This window comes from Macrobrachium rosenbergii, chromosome 10 (assembly GCF_040412425.1).
Source record: "Macrobrachium rosenbergii isolate ZJJX-2024 chromosome 10, ASM4041242v1, whole genome shotgun sequence".
In the NCBI taxonomy this organism is placed as follows: Eukaryota; Metazoa; Arthropoda; class Malacostraca; order Decapoda; family Palaemonidae; genus Macrobrachium; species Macrobrachium rosenbergii.
Window position 1 is genome coordinate 5,065,807 of NC_089750.1, and position 17,033 is coordinate 5,082,839.

Consider the following 17,033-nt stretch of genomic DNA (forward strand, 5'->3'; position numbering starts at 1 on the left):
ATGTCGCATGCAACATGTTGCCTGCGTTGCCTCGGTGGAATCGCGCCTTCAGAGAGAGAGAGAGAGAGAGAGAGAGAGAGAGAGAGAGAGAGAGAGAGAGAGATACCATTAATACCATACACACATTAAATTTATAAACTAAAAATTCATGACTTGTCTACTGACAACGCGATTTATACAATAAATATAACGGCATGATTTATATATATATATATATATATATATATATATATATATATATATATATATATATATATATATATATATATATAATATATATATATATATATAAATCTAAAGGTTTCTCTCTAAAAGGTTTCTCTCTCTCTCTCTCTCTCTCTCTCTCTCTCTCTCTCTCTCTCTCTCTCTCTGTGAAAAAAGTCCTAACTGGCCCCTCCTGGCCATATTTTTTTCCCAGACAGGAGGGTTAAACTAACCCACCTCACAGAACAGTAACGCCACTGTTTTCTCGAGAAACCTCTTCATTTATTATTATTATTATTATTATTATTATTATTATTATTATTATTATTATTATTATTATTATTATATATACAGTATATATATATACATACTAATGATGTGGCCTTGTAATATATGCTTTCTGTAATTCTGATATATTTTCTCTTATATTTGTCAAGTGTTGTGTATAATCATAATGATTGTTGAAATATCAAATGAGCTACTGGTAGAATTTAAAAATATATTTTTGTTGTTAGGGTGATGTTTACACAAGACATAGGATGGTGATGTTTACACAGGTGTCAGGTGTCCAGCCAGGCCCCCTTTTCGGAAGGTTTGTTTCCTTACCCACTTAAACTGTCATCAAAAGAGATATGGGATGACAGGTTTTGATAACACTGGTTGGCCTAAAAGGCCGTTGTTTGAACAAATGTTCAGGCAGGAAATCCTGTCATTAAGCAGGGTTGGCCATTTTAACCAAATGGTTTAAACCAGTAAAAAAAACCATGGTTTTTTGGTTTTTATGTTTTTTTAAGGTTTTTAATGTTTATTTTTCTTAGGTTTTTTTTATTTTCTTTAGGTCTTCATGCTTCTTCCACAACTTTTTTGAGATAATATTAATTTTTTGGTACTCAACATAATGTTTAACCTAATAGTACATTCAAAGTCATATCTTAGAACATATTATTTGTGTTACAAAACCACACATGACATATGAAGTAACTGAACATACTAATACTAGTGGTAAGCTTCAGATATTTAGTTTAGGCTAAAAGAAATTGGTAAATAATTTGATTTTTTTTAGTGCAAAAGAAGCACTGTATATATAAACAAAAATAGAATATGAATCAAATAAACAAAAAATTTACAAAAATAAATACCATTCGGTGACTGATATCAAATAAACAAAAAATGTACAAAAATAAATACATTTAGTGACTGATATCAAATAAACGAAAAATTCACAAACCAAATACCATTTGGTGACTGATATCAAATAAGAAAAAATTCACAAAAAAATAAATACCATTTGGTGATTGATAACTTAATCCAAAATGAAAACCTAAAGACTGCAGAACAGAGAAAATCTAGTCAGCCTCATCAAAATTGTAGTCTTTGTTCAAAACTTTGTGTAAAAAAACCCAACTTCCCAGCCTTCCCTATACCCAGTTTGTTTCTGAGTTTAGAGTGTACCAAGCCAAACGTAGAGAAGATTCTCTCAACACTCGCGCTTGAAGCGACTCCACTGAGCAAACCACAGATATCTTCTATTACATCAACATCAATTTTGCCTTTTAGTGCTCTCCACCAGGATCAACTGGTGAGATGAGAAATGCCTGATGTTTCAAACAAGTAGGCTTTGTCAAAAGGATATGCTTTAGCTTTCATCTTAAGTATAATTGGTAGGAATTCTGGATAATCCTCTTCTGCTAAAGACATTGCTTTACATTCCTCATCTTCTGGCATGCTCTCTGCACCCTTTTGGAAATGGGGATCCAGCAAGTATGAAAGATGATAATCTGTAAATTGCTTAATCATATCTTTTCTTGGCTTTCTCCACTTCTTTTTCAGGAAATATTTGTTCGAGTTCAAGAACAAGATTTTTCCAAATCTTCACTGCATCGCCTATTTTACACTTGCCACTTTGTAGATTAGAAAGGGCAACAGATACAGGTTTAAGTCGGCTGGCTAAATCTTGAGCATTGCTTTTAATGCTCATGTTCATAATCTTGGAGGTAATGGATTCATCTAGAGTAAAGGATGCCAAGATTGGCCAGTTTTGGGGATATGATTCCAAATTCTCATATACAGAGTTCCACATTGCTTCAACGGGCATGACCAGCTTCTTACCACCTGCTTCCTTGTATCTCGCTGCAGGAAGATGGGTATTCCTTACATACTTTATAATTTGTACTACATAGGATTTCACATTTGGTATATCTAAATCATGAGCTAATAATTTAGCAATGTGTGAAGAACATCCATAAGTTGCAATGCTATGGCCAAACTCATTCTTAAGTTGCTTCCTCATGGCTTTCATATTAGCAGCTTTGTCTGTTACAAAACTACGCACACTTACATCAAACTCTTGAGATGCTTCCTTTATTATTTTGGTAACAAGACTTGTTAAGTATGTTACATCATGCTTTTGACCAGATGTATCAACAGTTTTAATCAAGAAACTTTCTGAATTTTCATCAGTAACTGACACACACACACACACACACAACTGGCTCATTATGAACATTGCTCCAGCCATCTAAACAATCTGACCTTTCAAAAGAAGTCTCCCTTTAGCAATCTCCTCATCATATACTTCATCCAAAATTGATCCACCAATTTGTTTCCTTGTAGGTAATTTATATCCTGGACGTATCGTTTGAACAAATTTTAGAAACTGATGGTTCTCTACTGTTCTAAAGCTACTAATCGTTGCATATAAATATCTAGCTAGTTGCTCATCAAAACTTTGTTTTTCTTTTTACTTATATATATATATATATATATATATATATATATATATATATATATATATATATATATATATATATATATATTGTAATGATGTGTAACAGGTTCCCGGTTATTACACAACTAGTCACAAAATCCAAATATTTACCTCACTTCAGCCAGATACCTGAACTCTCATAACAATAAAATTACGACTGAGCACTCTAAAGGTAACAGTGATCCCTTAAAACTTACTTATCACTTGAAAAATCAAACTAAGTTTATCAAGATGTGTGTGAGGTATCAACAGTTGAACAAGAAAAATACTAGAGAAAAAGGGCATCACTCCATCAAAACAACTATAACTGTTTTCCCTGGTCTTAATTCACTTCAGCAAAACTAAAGGAACAAAACATGTTTATCACTTTGCCTTATTAACACACAATTAATCCTATTCGCTGGTGGTCAGTAAATGAAACACTGTTTTATAAAAATTTTAAATACAAAAATTTATTTTTTAACTTCAAAATTTATAATTATATAGAATCCACAATCTCAAAAATTTATCATTACTTGAGAACATCACAAGATTTAATTAATCCTTGAGCTAAACAAAATTAATTCACAAAACTTTAATTTATCAAGAAATTACATTAACCAAGCAAAATTTAAGCTATCAAGAATCACTCGAGATTGGAAAAGGAAATCTTAATAAATGAAAATCAAATCAAGTATGCAGTATTAAAGTATCAAACACATGTAACATACTAAGTAAAGAAATGTTAAATCACCAACACAAAAACTGGGCAAAATTAAGAACTGGGGAACAAAGGGGGGATTTACCCCCGCCTTAGTCAACAAAATGTTATCTCGACCTGTCACCTCATATCTCTTTGGGTGACAGCTAAATGGATCTGGGACGAGCCTTCCGGACCTTGGAACCCCTCGCTTGAACACCTGTGTAAACACCATCCTAGCAGCAAAATGTGTGTGTATATATATATATATATATATATATATATATATATATATATATAATATATATATATATATATATATATATATATATATATATATATATATATATATATATATATATATATATATATATATATATATATTGAGAGAGAGAGAGAGAGAGAGAGAGAGAGAGAGAGAGAGAGAGAGAGAGAGAGAGAGATTTGGATATTACACATTTTGACGAAATACAGAACTTACGTAACGCTACAGTGTAAACGGAAAAAGTCACAATTCTGGCTAAAGACCAAAATCCCAGGAAAGTCGTGGTCAATTTAAATGCCATACGCAAATTAAATTTATGTAAAGAGAGAGAGAGAGAGAGAGAGAGAGAGAGAGAGAGAGAGAGAGAGAGAGAGAGAGAGGGGAGATTTGGATGATTACACATTTTAACGAAATACAGAACCTACGAAACGTTCCACAGTGCAAGAGGGAAAAAAAAAGTCACAATTCTGGTTGAAACGTGCAAGAGGAAAAAAGTCACAATTCTGGTTGGAACGTTCAAGAGGGGAAAAAGTCACAATTCTGGTTGAAACGTGCAAGAGGAAAAAAAAAAGTCACAATTCTGGTTGGAACGTGCAAGAGGGGAAAAAAGTCACAATTCTGGTTGAAACGTGCAAGAGAAAAAAAAAGTCACAATTCTGGTTGGAACGTGCAAGAGGGGAAAAAGTCACAATTCTGGTTGAAACGTGCAAGAGGAAAAAAAAAGTCACAATTCTGGTTGGAACGTGCAAGAGGGGAAAAAAAGTCACAATTCTGGTTGAAACGTGCAAGAGGAAAAAAAAAAGTCACAATTCTGGTTGGAACGTGCAAGAGGGGAAAAAAAGTCACAATTCTGGTTGAAACGAAGAGGAAAAAGTCACAATTCTGGTTGGAACGTGCAAGAGGGGAAAAAGTCACAATTCTGGTTCTGCAAGAGGAAAAAAAAAAAAGTCACAATTTGAAACGTGCAAGAGGAAAAAAAAGTCACAATTCTGGTTGGAACGTGCAAGAGGGGAAAAAGTCACAATTCTGGTTGAAACGAAGAGGAAAAAAGTCACAATTCTGGTTGAAACGTGCAAGAGGAAAAAAAAAAGTCACAATTCTGGTTGAAACGTGCAAGAGGAAAAAAAAAAGTCACAATTCTGGTTGGAACGTGCAAGAGGGGAAAAAGTCACAATTCTGGTTGAAAACGTGCAAGAAAAAAAGTCACAATTCTGGTTGGAAAAGGGGAAAGTCACAATTCTGGTTGAAACGTGCAAGAGGAAAAAAAGTCACAGAACGGCAAGAGGGGAAAAAAAGTCACAATTTGGTTGAAACATGCAAGAAGAAAAAAAGTTTCTGGTTGGAACGTGCAAGAGGGGAAAAAAGTCACAATTCTGGTTGAAATGTGGAAGAAAAAAAGTCACAATTCTGGTTGGAACGTGCAAGAGGGGAAAAAGTCACAATTCTGGTTGAAACGTGCAAGAAGAAAAAAGACAAAACGTGCAAGAGGGGAAAAAAAGTCACAATTCTGGTTGAAACGTGCAAGAGGAAAAAAAAAAGTCACAATTCTGGTTGGAACGTGCAAGAGGGGAAAAAAAGTCACAATTCTGGTTGAAACGTGCAAGAGGAAAAAAAAGTCACAATTCTGGTTGGAACGTGCAAGAGGGGAAAAAAAGTCACAATTCTGGTTGAAACGTGCAAGAGGAAAAAAGTCACAATTCTGGTTGGAACGTGCAAGAGGGGAAAAAAAGTCACAATTCTGGTTGAAACGTGCAAGAGGAAAAAAAAAGTCACAATTCTGGTTGGAACGTGCAAGAGGGAAAAAAAAGTCACAATTCTGGTTGAAACGTTCACAATTCTGGTGCAAGAGGAAAAAAAAAAAGTCACAATTCTGGTTGAAATGAAGAGGAAAAAAAGTCACAATTCTGGTTGGAACGTGCAAGAGGGAAAAAAAGTCACAATTCTGGTTGAAACGTTCACAATTCTGGTTGGAACGTGCAAGAGGGAAAAAAAAGTCACAATTCTGGCTAAAGACCAAAGTCCCAGGAAAGTCATAGTCAATTTAAATGCCATACACAAATTAAATTTATAAACTGAAAATTCATGTCTTGTCTACTGACAGCGTGATTTAAACAATAAATATAACTGCATGATTTATTTATATAGTATACTTAACGCAAATGTGAACGAGCCTTTCTCCAAGTCCGTAAGCGAAGTGAAGTTCTCTCTCTCTCTCTCTCTCTCTCTCTCTCTCTCTCTCTCTCTCTCTCACAACCTGAGCCTAACGATATTCCACGCCCAAGGCTAAGCGACCAGAGAGGTGGCAGACCAGCCCACCATCCCACAAACCACTATCGGATCCGGGGGCGGGGGCACCTGGGCACATGACCCCCCATGAAAAATGACAAAATAATAATATTGAAGATTTAGATCATTATAACAACATAAATGAGGAATATAAAAATGGGGAAAAATAGTCAATCTATTATAGAAATTATATATATATATATATATATATATATATATATATATATATATATATATATATATATAAATTATACATATATATATATATATATAATGTATATGAAAAAATTGGTGCTCCCCCCCCCTTGGAATTTTTCTGGATCCGCTAGTGCCACAAACAACTGGCAGATACAATCAAGTCGTTTGCATTGACACTGTCTAATTAGTGATAATATCCTTGCCTAATGTATGTTGCTAACGCATTTGTTCCTGTATCAGAGTTAAATTCATTTTACTCATTTATTTGAAGATTGGTCATATCTCCTGTAAAGTAAAAGTAAAAGTAAAAAAAAAAATCAAGTAGATGTTACGGATACAAAAACTTGAAGGTCGTGTATTTCATCACAGGAACGTACTGAAACCAATTCATCCACAAAAATAAAATATCTGTCCCTATTCAAGGTAGCGAGAGAATGACACGCATTGGTAAGTATAAGTTAATTCGTTTTTCCCCTGGATTCGGCAAAAGGAACCACACCACGCTCCTGTGGACTTATACCCTTGATCTGGGGTAGGCACCCTAAGGCCAGAGGGCCATACGCATCCTGCCCGGGCAGAAATTTTGACCAGCTAGAGCTTAGGCATCCCTCGAAGTATTTTTCCTTATCCCACGGTCTATAGAAAGACGCGACCACACTTCAATCACGTATGATGCAATGGGCGTGACATGTTTCACAATGATTCGTCGACTGTTTGCATTAAAATTGGTTATTTCGGCGGAGTTTCAGGATTTTTTCGCCATTCACTGTACCATGCTCGTAATTTTCGTTTTGAATATTCCTTACATATTTTTTATAGTTTCAAAAGCTTTGTCTTAACTCCAATGCGGGTCAACTGAGATATATACCTTTGATTAGCATCTACGCAAAACACAAACATTTTCTACCTTTTACTGGATACTTAAATTTCTGACGTCTCTCGCGACAGAACTGTTCCAACGTCCTCTCATTAATAAGCCATCCGGCCGTAGAGACAACCACTGTACTGTAGAATGCCAACGGCTCTAAGATCGATGGATATGAAATACCCTGAACTAGTCGAGCAAACAAAAAAAAAAAACCCCGCTGATAAACCCAATCAAGTTCTGCATGCGCAATGCAAACGTTTTCTGAAACAGCCGATACAGTTTCGCCCATAGAGCAAAACACAAACCACCTCAGCGCTTTTGCTGAACGAACAACTTCTCTGGTGATAAAAGAAACGACTGACGATGGCGGCCTGTGTTTGAAACGCAAGCAAATATCTTCGTCAGTTTAGCCTCCTCGAAATTTGGCTTCGTGTCATTTTGCATAATCATGTGCAGTAAATGTCATATGAATAAGATCGCTTCAGGAAAAATGAAACAAAGTGAAAAGAAGAGAGAGAGAGAGAGAGAGAGAGAGAGAGAGAGAGAGAGAGAGAGAGAGAGAGAGAGAGAGAGAGAGAGAGAGAGAGGAAGGAAAATAAACTAGTTATAACCGGACATACTTAAAACATAGTCATATATTCTCACGTACATTCTTTGCATTATGGCTTTGAAACTTGTCTCGGAGGTCTGAGGACGTGAAAGGGTGGGGTCTTGGCTAGGGGGAAGGGTTGGGAGGCCTGGGGGGTCGGGAGGGTCAGGAGGGGAGCAGAGGTGGTTGGGAGAGACCGGATACTCGATGACGTCATCTCCAAGTCATTCCATTTTATTTTCTTATTATTGTTCTTTCTTTCCTATTATTGTTCTTCGTTCTCATTTGTTCTTCATCAAGATGCGAATCTGCCCAAGAGAGTTTGGGAGAATAACAAATGAAAGAGTTTAGTCATGTATGGCTTCCCAGATGTTTTGTATTCTATTTTTATTCTGTCGAAAATATAATAATACACTTGCAGTCTTGTGTTCCAGTGGAGATATATATATATATATATATATATATATATATATATATATATATATATATATATATACATATTATAAAATGATATGTCTTATGATATGTGTGTATTCTATAAAATGTCTTATGATATAATTCTATAAAAAAGTTTTCTGTTTTTTTTTTTATACATTTTTTCATATTTTCTTGTGTATGTCATGTATTGACTGTAATAACTTTGAAAATAGTGGTTGTGGGAGATGCTAAATGTCAGATTTTACAAGGGTTGGCTGGTTGTGTGATAAGCCTAGATACCTTTTCCGGTGGGCTTGTGTGTTGTTTATTCAGGTGGAAAGGAAATGCTTTATGCGAGAGACCCTCTAAGCCTCTGTGTTTATACAAGTGTGCGAGAGAGACCCTCAAAGCCTCTGTGTTTATACAGGTGTTCAAACAGGAAACTGTCAGTCATTCAGATAAGAGGCAGGCCTGTGTAGTTCTCTGAGCCAGAGAATATTTTCCCTATCCTCTTTCCCTCTTCAGGGAAAGAAACTGTTTTTTCCTTTCTTTCCCATGGAAGAAACTCAGTTTATTCCTGTTTCTTCCAGGGTGACCACTTTATACTGTACTGAACCACAGTCAGTTCTACAGGCTCTAAAATAAAAAAAAAATAAAAAAAAATAGAATGGGACTGGACTGACTAGCAGCAGTCGTGACAAACCACGTTGGAAGGAGCAAAACAAAACCACTGAAGCACCTTGGAACTAATTTAATATAATAAAGTTATATACATTATGTACAAGTGAGTCGAGGTTTGGTATTAAACAAATCACATAATTAACAGAGTCAGAATCAAAAACAAATGTAGCTAAAACTGAGTTACTCTACCAAAAACCAGTAACATCAATAGCAATGAACAAACATGGCAATCATCGCATTAGCTCGGTCAACAATAAAATACAAATCAACAAACACTTCAGCTATATCACATAATCAAGCAGTTACATTACAAATAAACAGACAGCATGAATAATAGGAAAGCACAGCTTACAACATAATTAACAATAATCAAACAGCATAAACAACATACTCAAGTAGCATAAAAAAAAAAAAACACTACTCAGGGTAGCACAATATAAAAAAAAAAAACAGACTATCTCTATAGAGACGTCGAGACAGACCCAGCTTTCGAAGAGGATGAAGATACTCAGACGAACTCCGTGAAATCATCGAAGCAGCCAGTGACTGCAAACAGGAACACATCCAACACAGATGATCACTGCAGAAACGTCGAGACAGCAAATCTGCTGCCAAACAGGAACCAATTCCCCAGATGACTATGGTTTAGTCACCCAACCATCCTCTGCTACCACAGCCAACAGGTAAAATGATACCTGCTGAAAAAATAAGGACTCCTTGCTGCTATGTTGCTGAGACCTGACTCGCTGCCACACCAAACCCGAATGCCGCAGTCAATAAGAAGGCGACAGATGTCAACTTCACACACACAAGAACAAATACCAATGGGTAAGAAGACAACACCCACAACAAGGGAACAATCTGCAAATGATTGTTCTAAAAAAAAACTCTAAACATCACACCTCCTTACCCGGCAGAAAAAAAAATTGCGCAAATTTTTTTTTTACACACTCCCCCGAAGCTGCCAAGGTTGCCATGTAATGAACCAAAGTCGGTTCTTCAGGTTCTAAAATAAGAAAAAAAAAAAAAATAGAATGGGACTGGACTGACTGGGAGCAGTCATGACAAACCACGGAGGAAGGAGCGAAACAAAACCTCTAAAGCACCTTAAAACTAATTTATTACAATAAAGTTATATACATTATGTACAAGTGAGTCAAGGTTTGGTATTAAACAAATCACATAATTAATTAACAGAGTCAGAATAAAAAATAAATGTAGCTAAAACTGAGTTACTCTACCAAAAACCAGTAAGATCAATAACGATGAACAAACATGGTAATCATCGCATTAACTCAGTCAACAATAAAATACAAATCAACAAACACTTCAGCTACATCACATAACCTAGCAGTTACATTACAAATAAGCAGACAGCATGAATAATAGGAAAGCACAGCTTACAACATAATTAACAATAATCAAACAGCATAAACAACATACTCAAGTAGCATAAAAAAAAAAACCACACTAATTCAGGGTAGCACAATATAAAAAAAGACTATCTCCATAGAGACGTCGAGACAGACCTAGCTGTCAAAGGGCATGAAGATATTCATACGAACTCGGTGAAATCATCGAAGCAGCCAGTGACTGCAAACAGGAACACATCCAACACACAGATGATCACAGCAGAAACATCGAGACAGCAAATCTGCTGCCAAACAGGAACCAATTCCCCAGATGACTATGGTTTAGTCACCCAACCATCCTCTGCTACCTCAGCCAACAGGTAAAACGATACCTGCTGAAAAAATAAGGACTCCTTGCTGCTATGCTGCTGAGACCTGACTCACTGCCATAGCAAACCTGACTGCCGCAGTCAATATGAAGTCGACAGATGTCAACTTCACACACAAAAACAAATACCAGTGGGTAAGGAGACAACAACCACAACAAGGGAACAATCTGCGAATGATTGTTCTAAAAAAACAGCCTCTAAACATCACAATACAAATACCTAACTGGCAACCCAGGTTTAACCTCCTAGAAGAATTTTGGTAATACCAGTTAGTTCAGATAGGGATTTGGTAAAGACAGGGTGGTCTCTCATCTCTCTCTCCCTCTCATCCCCTGTTCATGTAGAAGAGTGTAAGATTGTGGTCACTCTCCCAAACATACAAGGTTTGTTAATAGTATTTAATGTTCCCTTGGTAGAATCTGATCTAAGAGAGAGTATAGTGTAACAGGCCTTAGGTAAAAGTGTATATTACTACAGTAAAGGAAAAGGAGTTGTGTATGGGTGTGCAGAAACTGGCATAAGGTAAAGTGGTATTTACTTAATTTTTACCATTGTAAAAAGGTGGATATAATCTTGTAAAAAGGTGGATATAATATTTTAAGGTGGATATAATCTTTATACTGATTTTGCCTTCAATGAAATTATTGTTGATCAAATTTTTAAAATTTTTAAATGTTCTTGTTTTTTCATTTCTTTTGCATGTTCTAGTGTTTACAATTTCATAGTGTTACACAAAATTTTGTGTTTGTGATTTACCACTGATTTAATTAGCACTTTGTATGTGTTGATACTTTAGCATTGCATACTTGTTTTGATGTTCATTTGTTAAGATTTCTTTTTCAAATTTGGAGTAAATCTTAATAGTTTGAATTTTGCTTAGTTAACGTAATTTCTTGATAAATGAAAGGTTTGTGAATTAATCTTGTTTAAGAATTAACTAAATATTGTGTTGTTTTAAAGTAATAGTAAATTTTTTTTAGACTGTGAATTCTAATTATAACTTTTGGAGTTAGAAATAAATTTTTGTATTTAAAGTTTTAAAAGCACAGTGATTCATTTTGACCACCAGTGAATAGGATATTTGTGTATGCACAAGGTAAGTGATAGACATGTTTCTGTTCCCCTCTCCTATATGGAAGTGAATTAGAACCAGGGAAACAATTATAGTTGTTCGGTGGAGTGATGCCCTTTCCCCTCTAGTATATTTGTTGCTTAACAGTTGTTACCTCACTCATAACTTGACAAACTTAGATTGATTTTTCAAGTGATAAGCAAGTTTTAAGTGATCACTGTTACCTTTAGAGTGTTCAATCGTAATATTGTTATGAGGTTTCAGGTATCTGGCTGAAGTGAGGTAAATTTTTGTTTTTAATAGTTGTGTAATAACCAGGTACTTGATCACTTCGTGGCAATATATATATATATATATATGAATTTTTGTCACACATACGCGTGATTTCTCTTAAATTAAGAAATATTAAGTCTCAAATATCGCTTGATATAGAATTCAATAAATCTTGGGAATGAGATTTTCTCAAGGCATAGTGAATTCGATATTAAACGATATTTGTGTCGTAATATTCACAAATATTATAATATTATAATATATATATATATATATATATATATATATATATATATATATATATATATATATGTTCTTCTTCTTCTTTGTCTTCAGCCTTTACCCATCTTTATATGAGGTCGCTGTTTCGTGTAAGCCTTCTCCATCTTCTAACTTGCGTATCCTGGTCTCTTAACCTTTATTCCCGCATGTCATTTGCTACGCTATCTTTCCATCTGAATCTCTTGGCCTTCCCCTCCTCCTCCCCCCTCGACCACCTCCATGTCCATGACCTTTCTACACACATGATCCTCCTCTCTCTGCATGACATGACCAAACCACTGCAGTCTTCTTTGCTGAATCTTCTTTGACACTTCTACCACTTTGACTGTACCTCTAATATAATCGTTTCTGATCCTATCCTTTCTCGCGACTCCACACATCCATCTCAGCACCCTTATCTCTGCCACTTCCAACTTCCTTTCTTGAGCCTTCTTTATTGGCCACGTCTCAGCCCCATACACAATCGCCGGTCTAACTACACTTTTATAAAGCCTCCCTTTTACTCTTGCACTAATCCTCTTGTCGCACAATATTCCCGATGATCTCCTCCAATCCATCCAAGCACACTGTATCCTGTGGCTTATTTCTGAGTCCATGCCACCATCATCCATCACACAGCAATACAACTTACAAACTACGTTTTCTTCTTACTCTATCAATCTTACAAATTTCTAAAGTAAGAGTATGGTATTCTTCAAAACATGGTTCCGGACAAAGTGGCGAGTTCTTCGCTGGGTGAGCGGGTTCCGTTCTCAGCTGCCACTCTGATGGTCGCGAGTTCGAATCTCCGACCGGCCAGTGAAGAACAAGAGAAATTTGTTTCTGGTGATAGAAATTCATTTCTCGCTTTAATGTGGTTCGGATTCCACAATAAGCTGTAGGTCCCGTTGCTAGGTAACCAATTGGTTCTTAACCACGTAAAAATAAATCTGATCCTTCGGGCCAGCCCTAGGAGAGCTGTTAATCAGCTCAGTGGTCTGGTTAAACTAAGATATACTTACTTTTACGGACAAAGTGGCTTATCACATTCACAGCACTGGAAGCAAGTGTCTCCTCTCTGCTGCGGTCGACGATTTGTACGTCTGCAGACATAGCACAAGCTCTTTGTACTCTTGTTTTTAGCACCTGGTTGCATGGGTATCGCACGAATGAAATGACGTGCAAAAAGTTGGGCTGGACTCCAGCAGCAGAGCGACGACCAGGTGAGAGACGTTCAACAGCATAGGCCTAATCTTCCAACAGGCAGCTGGTGTATCACTTCAATTATGAAATCTGAGTGTACATTTTTTATGGTTCTTGAGCGTAAACAGTATTTGCGCATCCAACATTGTGATATCTAACACGTGAAAAAAAATTCTGTTGCCATTTTAGTGTCTTACAAGCACAAACAATAGGCTCCTGTCTTTCAGGAATAAAGATACTGCAAGCGGCCTGGAGTTGTAAACCAATTAACTCCCTAAGGGTTAGCACAACACAATTCCTTACACAGCCACCCACACATCGCCCCGCCCCCTGTGCAGTTCATAGAAATGGACGACGAGCTTGTGTTCCTCTTGTTGTGGTGGTGGTGTCGAGGATGGGGGGGTGGGGGAATCGAAAGGGATGGGGGATCACTAAGAGGCATTCGGGTCGTTGCGGCCGTAAGCACGTTTACGTGCAAAATGGGCGCAGTGTTTAGTACCAGCCCCTTGGGGATGTACGTAAAACATGAAATAATAATGGTAAATACCATAAACATAACGGTAAATACCACAAACATAACGTCTTACATTGGTTTGGATGTTACGGCCTAAAGTGACTTACGGCCAAAACGACCAGGACCGACTAAGAGCGTTGTATTGCCATTGGTGTAATAATAATAATAATGATAATAATAATAATAATAATAATAATAATAATTATTATTATTATTATTATTATTATTATTATTATTATTAAGATAAAAAATCAATGGAAGTAACCCAAATCGAATAAAAGAGCCCACGTCAAATCAAAAGTAGGCCAAAAAGTCGCAAGTAGCAGATTGTGAAATCTGGTCGCCAACGGTTTAAAAAGCAGCCCCATTTGCGATTTGTAGCTCAATCTGGCAACCCTGGCTCCGGCGCTGTTGCGTTTCTGGATGTTTGCCAAGTACCCAGCCAACATAAATATACCCATCCAACATAAACAATGTCCATATAATGAGCTATGAAGGAGCGCAAATTTAAAAACTTAAGAACGTCATATGACATGGATAAACTGTGTGGGACGACTTCTGCAACACGTCATATGACGCGCTTGACCTCTCACGGGTTGATAAGCCATCCGGCCATAAAGACAACTACTGTACTGTAGAATGCCAATCATGGCTCTAGATCGGTGGATGCGAAATACCCTAAACTAGTCGAGCAAGCAAAATATTTGAAAAAAAAATCTCGCTGATAAACCCAACCAAGTTCTGCATGCGCAATGCAAAAGTTTCCTGAAATAGCCGATACAGTTTCGCCCACAGAGCAAAACACAAACCACCTCAGCGCTTTTGCTGAACGAACAACTTCTCTAGTAAAACAAACGATGGCCTGTGTTTGAAACGCAAGCAAAATTATATCTTCGTCAGTTTAACCTTCTCGAAATTTGGCTTCGTGTCATTTTGCACGGACTATCCACGCCACTGCACAAAGCACTAAAGATAACGTATCGCTAACGGGAAGCTGAATTTAAAATAAATAATCATTTTCATGGCTAGGCCTATTAGGGCTTGCATCAGAGCGGGTAGCAATAATAATAATGACTACGACCTGCTGCATATTGTAACTGTTATTAAAAAATGAGGATGCAATCAACGCTGTGGTAGATTTTACCATCCGTCATTTTTTTTTTACTAACTGGAATTAATTGAGAGAGGGTTAAAAATTATATATGGAAGCAATAACTAAATGGCGATATACCACATACCCAACCTAACACATCACCATTGCAATCATAAAAAAACAGGTTCTCAGCCAACTACCCCCAAGAGACCAATGGCTCCCCTAGGGGGTTGTGGCTCCCACAGCCCATCACCCTCCCCCCCTTACACACACACACACACACACACACACACACACACAAACACAGTGTACCCTAATCAGTTGCCATTGCCAAGTCGAGAATTATGAAAACTGGAGGAGCCATAAGCATAACTAATGAATTTAATTTCATTCTGAAATTAATATAAATAAAATCAAACATCAAATTTCACGAATATTAATTTGGTGAATGTTCATCGAGACCAAATCATTTTTTGGTGAATACATCAGTGAATACATTAAATAAAATTCAAATGATTTAAAAATCAGTAAAAAAAAATTACGGATTGTATTCAATTAAATTACTGAGATGATGCAAAAATAAGAAGCAAAAAAAAAAAGAAAAAGTAATATGCGACTACTTACTGTACAATCGACGCCCACGACGATCACCACACGATATAATCACTATTATGATCTCACTAATATACACATTAGTCCTCTGTTGTCGATTGACGTCTGGCCTTATGCCAGCACGGGAATTTATGCCCTGCAACTCTGAGACAGAGAGAGAGAGAGAGTCCTGTCTCCGACTGAGGCTGCGGTCAAACCCACAAAAAAAACTTCCACAGACTGCGCACACGTCCACCCTCAACAGCGTCTAAAATGTGACTGAGTCACTGAGAGTCTGAGATACGAGAACTGTCTGAGTCTGAGTCGCTCTTGACAATCGCTGAGGTAGAGTTGCCAGTTAATTTCCGATGCTGTCTGTGTCGCTTTAAATGCATTTTGCCACCATTTACTGTATTCCCAATAATGTCATGAGCTGAAATAATTTGCTTATTATTATTATTATTATTATTATTATTATTATTATTATTATTATTATTATTATTATTATTATTATTATACCGAGATTCGATACTTGCTAAAGAACCTCGTGTGAGATGGTCTTTCATGATAAGTATTGTACTTTGATGTGCTCGCACGGTTTTTTTTTTTTTTTTATCAAATACAAGCTGTGGGTTCACAAATGTTAATCGACGGCTGATTGCGATCGTAACACTTCATTTTATCGCTGACCTTTCACTCCGTCGCTTTTGTAATATATGAAATATTTATAAAATGTCGATGTGATTTTGTTTGCACTATGCATTAAGCTTCGATTCTAAAACTAGAGCAACATTTTTACATTTTTTTTTTTGCGTAATAATATTATATTTCATTATTACGAAGTTTTGAATTGGTACAGTGTTCAGTACAGCGAGATTTAATTATTTTCGTTACATTGACATTTTTATAGGTGTAATGATAAGTTTGTTCGCGTTATTAAAAAAATAGGAAGGTTAGCATATATTCTAATGATGTGGCCTTGTAATATGTATGTTTTCTGTAATTTTAATATATTTTCTCCTATATTTTTTATGTGTTGTGTAATAATAATAATAATGATTGTTGAAATGTCAAATATCAGATCTCAAAAGAGTTAATGATTTAGATAACCTGACTGCATTTTGTAGAACTAAAAATATATTTTGCTGCTATAGCAAAATCCATTCCTTGAAGCTGATTGGTTGGCAATGGTTTCGAAAAGTTGGTTAATCCTTGGTTCTATTCATCTTCGTTTATTTTGCAATGGTTGTTTTACCGAACTGAAATACGTTCTACTGATTATCAAAAGGAAACGTTATATTATCCCCTGAAACAAAATCATAATACACATC

The 17,033-nt window shown here is 36.2% G+C and overlaps 1 protein-coding gene across 7 annotated transcripts in view; it reads right to left on the reverse strand.

Annotated features, from left to right (window-relative positions):
* LOC136842440 (STING ER exit protein) overlaps positions 1–16,001 on the reverse strand; it is a 98,968-nt gene extending 82,967 nt beyond the window's left edge. For 5 of the 7 annotated variants that reach the window (XM_067109784.1, XM_067109783.1, XM_067109782.1 and 2 more), the window contains exon 1: positions 15,736–15,980. The gene's annotated coding sequence lies outside the window, so the exon portion shown is untranslated. Of the gene's footprint in view, positions 1–15,735 lie in introns of all 7 variants that reach the window. The other 2 variants (XM_067109775.1, XM_067109778.1) reach the window with 2 other exon arrangements.
* Positions 16,002–17,033: the final 1,032 nt, after the last annotated feature.